This window comes from Carassius gibelio, chromosome A20, assembly GCF_023724105.1.
Source record: "Carassius gibelio isolate Cgi1373 ecotype wild population from Czech Republic chromosome A20, carGib1.2-hapl.c, whole genome shotgun sequence".
NCBI lineage: Eukaryota > Metazoa > Chordata > Actinopteri > Cypriniformes > Cyprinidae > Carassius > Carassius gibelio.
In genome coordinates this window covers 14,732,623-14,741,561 of record NC_068390.1, presented here as the reverse complement: position 1 = coordinate 14,741,561, position 8,939 = coordinate 14,732,623, and the positions used below count along the sequence as shown (strand labels likewise).

The following is an 8,939-nucleotide window of genomic DNA, read 5'->3' as shown; positions in this document are numbered from 1 at the left end:
CATACTACAGTATATACTGCACAAACAGTAAATATAATTGACTGTATTCTATTCCAAACATGCATGTGCACAATTCTGCGGAATATGCTTTATTTCGGGTACATTTATATTATATGTATCTCCATGTTGTTGATCTACATTGTACCTAAAATGACTACATTAGTGATTAGCTACAAGATTAAACTGGATATGAATACTTGAGCCTGAGCTTCTGCATTTAGGTAGCAGGTAGATTTATGAAAATTAAAAACCGAACACACACACACAAATACGTTACGATGACAGAGTTCATTAGCAAGGAGTTCATTGGCTGATGAAATTATTTTATAGAGAAAACAGCTGTTAAATTGTAATAAATATTACTGTTTTACTGTATTTTTCATCAAATAAATGCAGCTTTGGTGTATAATGAGACTTTTTTCAACAGTAGTGTATATTAGTGAAGACAACGGGGAACTACTGAGTAGCGAGAGGGAGAAAGAGATGGAGAAACAACAAAAATGCCTACAATAACTTAACGTAAAGGGAGACCAAATCTTTAACATTTCTCTGACAACACTTAGAACATATTTTCTGTGTTCCATTTATTAAAATTTTTTCCAATTGACATACGTGTCGGCTTTACATCTTTATAATTTACTTCGGTTTAAAGCTATTGAAGCATTGCATATCTACAGATATAATCTGAGGCCTACAGCTGGCAAACAGCTTTTCTTCCCAACTGTGATTCCCCTGACAACTCATCTAGCAGAGCAGCATGATTTGTTGGTGTATGTCCAAAGCAAAATCAATATAACAAATCAAAAATTGATTTTGGATGGAAAATACTAGGACAATATGTTCTTGCATTATCAAAAACAAGAGAGATAAAGCAAAAGATAAGAGATAAAGCAAAGATCTGACGCAGTCTACTGGTGATAAATGAGGATGTGCTATTCCAACCCCATCTTGAATGCAGCGGTGCAGTGTTTTTGATGTGAGGGTGGATCACTTACAGTTTCATAACACTCCATCGGTGAAAAACATCTTGAGGAATAGAGTGGATTAAACTCTACAGATCAACATGGCCAAATATGATTAAGGCTGTTTTAAAGGTATAGACTAAAACTAACAAACTTGAAAAGAGTATTTTGGCTATTAAAATGCAATTAGATGAAAAATCTATTAAAAACAGTCAGTGAAACTGTAGCCTGTGAAGTCAAAGTTTAGTGATAATCTAAAACAACTCAAAATGTGAAGCTACTCTCATGAGAAAGTAACATCTTCTCTACAAACTACTAACTAACATAAGCTAACAAGATGAAAGAGTTTAATACAGTATAAATAAACTAATGTGCAAAATTTTGGGGTCAGCAAGATGTTTTAATGTTTCTTTAAAAAAAGTCTATATGCACCCAGAGGCTGCATTTATTAGATAAAAAATACAGTAAAAATTGCAATTTGTAATTATGAAATACTATTACTATTTTAAATAACAGATTTTTTTATTGCAATTTATTTTAAAATGTAATTTATTGTTGTGATGGCAAAGCTGACATTTCAATAGCCATCGCTACAGTCTTTGGTGTCAATTGATCCTTCAGAAATCATTCTAATATGGTGATTTGATGCTCATGAAACATGTTGAAAACAGCTCTGCTGATTAATATTTTTTTTTGTAGAAAGCGTGACATTTTTTTCCCCAAGATTCTTTGATGAAAGTTCAAAAGAAGAGAAAAAAGAAGTGGGAAGAATTTTAGATTTTTTTTTTGGGTAACAATGTTTCATGTTTGATCAGTTTAATGCATCTTTGATGAATAAAAGCAATTAATTTGTTTAATATATATATATAACAAATCGAACTGATCCCAAACTCTTGAAAAGTAGTATATATCTGATGTTATAAATTAAATTCTGGCACAAAATCAATGAAGGTTTTTTAATCAGTTTGAATCTCCCAAGACAGCATTAAACTTGACCAGATAAATAATAGACCAGATAAACTAATGTGAAAACATAATTAGGAAAAACTAAACTAAATAATGCTATCAACTATAAAATACTATAAAAAAAAAAACTAAAGTGCGACTTCAATATGAAACTAAGGGTTACTTCGCAAAAATGCAATGAGTTACAAGCATTACTATATCAAGCTAATTATTCCCCAAAACTGATGAATAAAAAACTACCGAACCAGCAGAGAACATCTCCGAATGACTGTATTGCAAGTGCTCTCTGGTTAGGAAAAGAAGACATTATTGTGTTACATAACTAGCTCTCTTCCCCTCTGTCCCTCAGTCTGGATCTTTCTCTTTCACTGTTTATCACATAAATGCACACAAGAGTGTATGAAACACTCAGAGGTACAAGAGTGGATGTTCAGTTCTGACATACAGGGTGGCTAAAAGGCTGTGACGCACTCCAGCTTCCAGTAGTCAAAGACAGTCACATACAGTCTGTCACATATCCTGCATGGATACAATTAGCTAAAAGCATGACAGACGCTATTTATCAAAAAACAGGAAAGAAAATTATTACAATATCTGTTTGAATCACAGAGGCATTCTGCTCTGTAATCATTATATGAACAGGGTCTAAAATGAACTGTTTTGACAACAATTATATTTTGAATTATTACCATCTGTAACACTGTTCATTCATTACTTATGTTAAAAATTTAATTTTGTGCATGGAATTATTTAGCCATCTTACTATGAATATTTGTGAGTCTCTTGGAGCATCATACATATAAATAGCCAGTCTTTATCTCTCAATGAAACTACAAAAATGTGATGATTTATGGTTTTGTTCTTCATATTTTTGTTACGGAGATGAATTCCAAATGGAGTTCTGGGAAAAATGTGTCTGCATTCTAGTAACTTTTTCCATGAAGTTAAAAGTTTGCAGACACAAATTGTGACAGATGTGTTCTTTAGAAGATGTTCTTTCATTTGAATCATTCACATTGCTTAAATTAGCAAGATCAGAATATCATTAGGACAATTAATCTTAAATCATGTATTATGTTGTGGTTTCTGATAACACTGCAGACAAGGGAAGATGTAATTGTACGAAGTTGCAATCAGCTTCTTTTTTATTTACATGCCAAAGCCAACTTGATTTTTTATATCTAAAAATATAAGTAGTAGATAACATATATTGACATGATTTTGATATTCCATTATGCTTAACATTGTCCTTTTTTACTGATTTCTGAGTATATATATATTAGTGGTGGGCATAGATTATTATTTTTTTCAGAATATGTGTGCTACCTAAAAAAAATAATGACTAAAAGTAACGTTAAGTCTTTGAGAACGGGTTTCATTTGCATTAGACCACGGGCTCATCTCCTGTTTCCAAGATGCATCACAAACTGCTTGAGAAAGCTGTAAACGAATTCCACATTGCACAAGGTGCAAACAACCTTACGCCTGTTTCACACATAATCTGTCTGCAGTGCATATGCATTCCGTATTTTTTTACGCTCCCATGTTAATAGATTCCAGCGTTCACGCGGTTGCGGTCCGTCAGTGCGTTCCAGGAGCGGTGCATCTGCAGCAGTGCAGCGATCATTCAAACGCGTCCTGTGTGAAAGCACACTGAGTATGAGTCGTTGCTGCTTCTGCACCACATATGAAATGCACACGGACTGCATACGGGGAATGTGTGAAACAGGTGTGCGTCTTGTCGAGGTTTCCATTGGGAAGCTTCTTTAAAAAAATAAAAAAATTCCCTGAAGCAAACCCGGCGGCTTCAGCTGCATCCATGTTAGCACGTCACGCTTGATGTGGTAATTTCACAGTACACTGAAAAAATAAAAACCTTGTATCAACTTAAAAAAATTGAAGTAATCAATCACACGAAACATTTGACATTGACTCAATGTAAATAATTTAATTTAGTTTAACTTGAAAATTTTAAATCCATGCAAACCACTTTTTAAAGGTTGATCAATCTAATTATTTTAGGTTGGAACAAACTAATTTTTTTAAATTAGAACAAACCAACTAAACTAATATGTATAGGTTAAATTAAATTAATTATTTTAGTTTGGAACAAACTAATTTTTATAGGTCCGATTAAATTAATTATTTCATTTAATTAATGATTTCAATACATTTTAATCAATGACTACTCAGAACACTTTTCCTTTAGAACACATTTATTGTTCAATAAACTCACAACATTGAACATTTGCTTCAAATGTATGAAGATTGACAGCAGAAATACTTGAAACACTGCAATCAGTCTCTTCAGTTGTTCATAAGACTTGGCCTTATTCAACCTTTGTACCTGGTAGCCATCGAACTTGGGCAGCCACATTTGTAAATGCTGCAGTGAAAATGCAGCCTTGTTAGTACAACCTTTTTATTAAAAGGATCTAAAGTCTTGGCTGTAAAAACACAATAAAATGTAACAATTATGCAATTATACAATTAATCCCTGTACAGCTGGGTGGTCAGTCTAGTGACTTTTGGGGTCATCTTTATTCCATCAAGCTCCATCAGGACCTTTTGCACAAATTCAAAGGTGAACTGTAGCCTTTTTGGATATTTTAGGTTTAGTGTATATATGAGCCCAGCAACCGATGGCAACTCGTTCAGGACCTCTTTTCCTTCGACAACAATTTTAATGTCTTTAGGTGGATGGAGAGGATCCTCTTTCCCAGTGATAAAGATCGCCATGGTTGTCTGCTCCAGTTCTTCAACCTCATTATCCTGCACAAAAAAAGAAAGAAAATATGTTATAATTTCAGAAAATCTCCCGATTTCATGTTAGATCATAATGTGCCAAGCTCTTATACAATCTAAACTTTCAAAACAAAACATTTGATTAGCAAATCAAAATAATCAAATGTTCATTACAAGGGATGTGACTAAATTAAAAGTGATGATCTAGTTTTACTTAGTAGATCTGGTAGACAACTTCCCAGATGAGAGAAAATTTTACACTTTAGGATGCCTAATTATCACAAACGTCCTCATGACATTGGAAATAGAACTTACCACAAGCAACGATCACTGGAAGGAGATTCCAAATAATTTGCACAGCAGGAACAACTGATTGGTGGCTGCTTCCCTGAAGCTGAAAGAGAAAACATGATTTAAGTTTCAGCCATCAAAGTGTGTTAACTACTAACATCATACACAAATTAAGAATACCCAACATTTAACATTAATAGATTTATACTTTATTTTATGATTTTAGGAAAGCTGGCTAAAATTTTGGTAAATTTCTACCACATGTAAATGCTGTTAATAGTGTAGCAAACTAACATTACCAGATACAAATAGCTGCGCCTTGTAATATTATGGCTGATAAATACTGAACACAAGATAATTAGGAGTGTAAATAAAAGATCACATAGGACCTTTAGCTATTGATAGCATAAGTAACCATTACCATTAGTCAAGTTTCAGAGTTTCAGGGATGCAAACACATGTAAAATGGAGTCAAAAAGTATTTTGGGCAGTTCGATTCAATAAAACGGTTGAAAAAAAACAGCATAGGTCTCTGCAGGAATGTAATGGGAGTTGCCAAATCAGGGTGATTTTACACCATGATACCTGATTGGCTTATGTCATAGTGATGTTAGGTTTAGGGGTGGGGTTGGGTAAGGGTGATCATTTTAATCGCATGATTTAGAAACACCCAGCAGTTTGAAAACACTCACACGGTGATAAACGCCCACTTTTGCTCTGCAGAGACCTAAGTCAAAAAAAAAAAAAAAAACAGTCCATCTGTTCTTTTACGCTCAACGTATTGACGTCATTAGAGAAGTCTATCAAATATAAAGTCCGTAATCATAACTTTAGTCAGTTAAAAACCTCATAATCATGGAAAGTTTACAATTAAGTTTTGCAACAACACACCGAATACAGTAACAGCAATAATGTGCATGAGGATTTAAGTCTTGAAGATATAAAGTAAATAAATTAGATGTTATAAGGGCTGAAATCGTAATTCACTTACTATACATAATTTATTGCAATGTATTTGTTATGAAATAAACTTACGTTTCGCCAGGTAAGAATCAATAACAAAAGAACCAGTTCGGTTCAGACGCTCTGTGAGTCAGTCTGCTTCACGCTGAATCATGCATGCTCAGTATCATCAGCTCATCGGTTATCAAATCGGACGTGTCCGATAGAAACGATTCTCGGTTCAGTGTGCGTACTGCTGATCGGAAAACTGATGCAACTGGTTCTTGACTCGAGAAAGAGAACCGCTCCAGCAGTGGGCGTGTTCGTTTGTAATCTGGCTCGGCGTTCATCTTCAGTTCTCTCTTCACAGCAGTTCAGTCAGTGTACTGTTTGAGTAAATGAATTACTCCGGGATATTGGTTTGTTTGAACTCAGAGGGAGTGTCAGCCACATTAAAAAAGTTAACAGCTTAAGTCATTTGTGGATTAATGCTTATTGGAGACGTGAATCGTTTCAAACGATTCAGTTCGATTTGGTGAACTGGTTCAAACAGTTCACTAAGAAGAACCGGTTAAATCGAACCATTCGTTCACGGCAGAAAGCGAAGAAATGTCGAGCGCACAAATCCTCGTGTATATCTGTCCAACAGTTTATTGATCATTTGTTTCTTCACGGTTTTAAATTCCATTTATTGTTGGTTTGATGCCAATTCATAGTTCTTGTAATGTGTGATCTAACAGACACACGGTGGCGAGTCGTTTTTAAAACAGCATAAAACTCCAACAAAATAATCATTTTATGCAAATCCACAGCCCTTTATCTACAGATCAAGCATCATAATGTGAATATATCATATTGGAGAGAGTTTTACCGTGTATCCTGCTCGATCCTGCTGTAACGGACGAGGCGCGCGGTTTGAATATAAAATGGAGAATGATTGACAGCCGCAGGGAGAGGGAAGACGAGTTTCCGTAAACTGTAATTTAATGATCTAAATATAATTCTGTCCCTCAGATTAAGCTATGGAATGACTTCAGATGACTTTGTGAAATTATAATCAGAACCTCTCAGAACTGCACGATTCACACAAGTCATGCAGACTGACGCGAAAAAAGCGGGAGGTGTCGAAAAGCGCGCTGTTTGCATCCATGAAGTTTGAAGCTTGAACCTGGGGATTTACTACTGCATTTCAAGTGTCAGAAATTCAGCGGGAAAAAAATGTCTAGCATAATTATGTATTTAGAAATAATAGTGATATCCTAGTGATAGTTACATACTATCGAGCGTGAATGCTGAAATTACGAGTCAAGGCCAGTCAGGTAAAACGTTAATTGAAAGAAAAAAATAAATAAACATTAAGGGTATACAAAGTTGATTATTTTACCTTCTTCAGAGTTGCTCGTAGTTCTTCTGTGTCTCTCAGCCAGCCTGGAGGGGTCTGTTGAAGTGTAAGTTACTGCGGCCGCCGCTTAACACACAGTTCAACTGTAACGGACGTTTTTTTTTGTTTTAAATTCTTTAAATAAACAGGTCAGGTGGTCAGAGAGCGGAACTCCAACTCAGCAATGCGCATGTGCAAACCATGCTTAATTTAATAAAATTGCTTTGATCAAATGAATAAATTCAGTTTAATGTCCCGCTGCAAATCATATTATATCCATGTAAAAAAAATTGATTCAACCATAAATATAAACTAAAACGTTTAGTTTAAATGAAAAAAACAATAATTTTAAGCTATTTCAACGACAAAATACACATTAAATGAATAACAGCAATGTTAGACTTTTTTCAGTGTAGGCCTACACACAGGTTTAAAGACTCGTTCTCGCCCCCTACAGTGCAGTTCGGATAGGTATACATCCTATCAAGGTGAAAGTCATCATAGCTCACCTAGAATAGACCCAGCTCCCATCCCAACTTTGAGAATAGATTAACGGCATTATTTTTTTTATCGCCCGATAAGAGTCTCAAACGCCGATAATGGCCCACCACTAATATTATATATATATGTATATACACACACACACACACACTGGCCACTTTACCAGGTACACCTTGCTAGTACCGGGTTGGACCCCCTGTTGCCTTTAGAATTGCCTTAATTCTTAGTGGCATAGATTCAACAAGGTGTTGGAAACATTCCTTTTGGTCCATATTGACATGACAGTTGCTGCAGATTTGTCAGCTGCACATCCATGATGTGAAGCTCCCATTCCACCACATCCCAAAGCTGCTCTATTGGATTGAGATCTGGTGACTGTGGAGGCCATTTGAGTAAAGTGAACTCATCGTCATGTTCAAGAGACCAGTCTGAGATGATTTGAGCTTTGTGACATGGTGCATTATACTGCTGGAAGTAGCCATCAGAGGATGGGTACACTGTAGTCATAAAAGGATAGACGTGGTCATCAACAATACTCAGGTAGGCTGTGGTGTTTAAACAATGCTCAATTGGTACTAAGGGGCCCAAAGTGTGCCAGGAAATTATCCACCCACACCGTTACACCACCACCACCAGCCTGAACAATTGAGACAAGGCAGGATGGATCCATGCTTTCATGTTCTTTATGCCAAATTCTGACTCTACCATCTGAATGTCACAACAGAAATCTTCTGTGCTTGTGTGAATTGTAGCCTCTGTTTCCTCTGCTTCAGGGTGCGATGTGTTGTGCATTTCAGAGATGGTATTCTGCATACCTTGTAACGAGTGGTTATTTGAGTTACTGTTGCCTTTCTATCATGTCTAACCAGTCTGCCCATTCTCCTCTGGCCTCTGACATCAACAAGGCATTTTCGTCCACACAACTGCTACTCACTGGATATTTTCTTTATTTTTCAAACCATTCTTTGTAAACCCTACAGATGGTTGTGTGTGAAAATCCCCGTAGATCAGCAGCTTTTGAAATACTCAGACCACCCCGTCTGGCACCAACAACCATTTCATGTTTAAAGTCACTTAAACCCCTTTCTTCCCCATTCTGATGCTTGGTTTAAACTTCAGCAAGTCGTCTTCACCACATCTAGATGCCTAAA

General features: G+C 35.8%; 1 long non-coding RNA gene across 1 annotated transcript; it reads right to left on the bottom strand.

The window, feature by feature from the left end:
* Window positions 1-4,128: 4,128 nt before the first annotated feature.
* LOC127938230 (uncharacterized) lies at window positions 4,129-7,547 on the bottom strand. Its single transcript, XR_008148649.1, has 3 exons — window positions 7,291-7,547; window positions 4,989-5,067; window positions 4,129-4,700 (listed from the first exon to the last, which is right to left on the bottom strand). It is a non-coding gene; the product is annotated as an uncharacterized LOC127938230 (long non-coding RNA).
* Window positions 7,548-8,939: the final 1,392 nt, after the last annotated feature.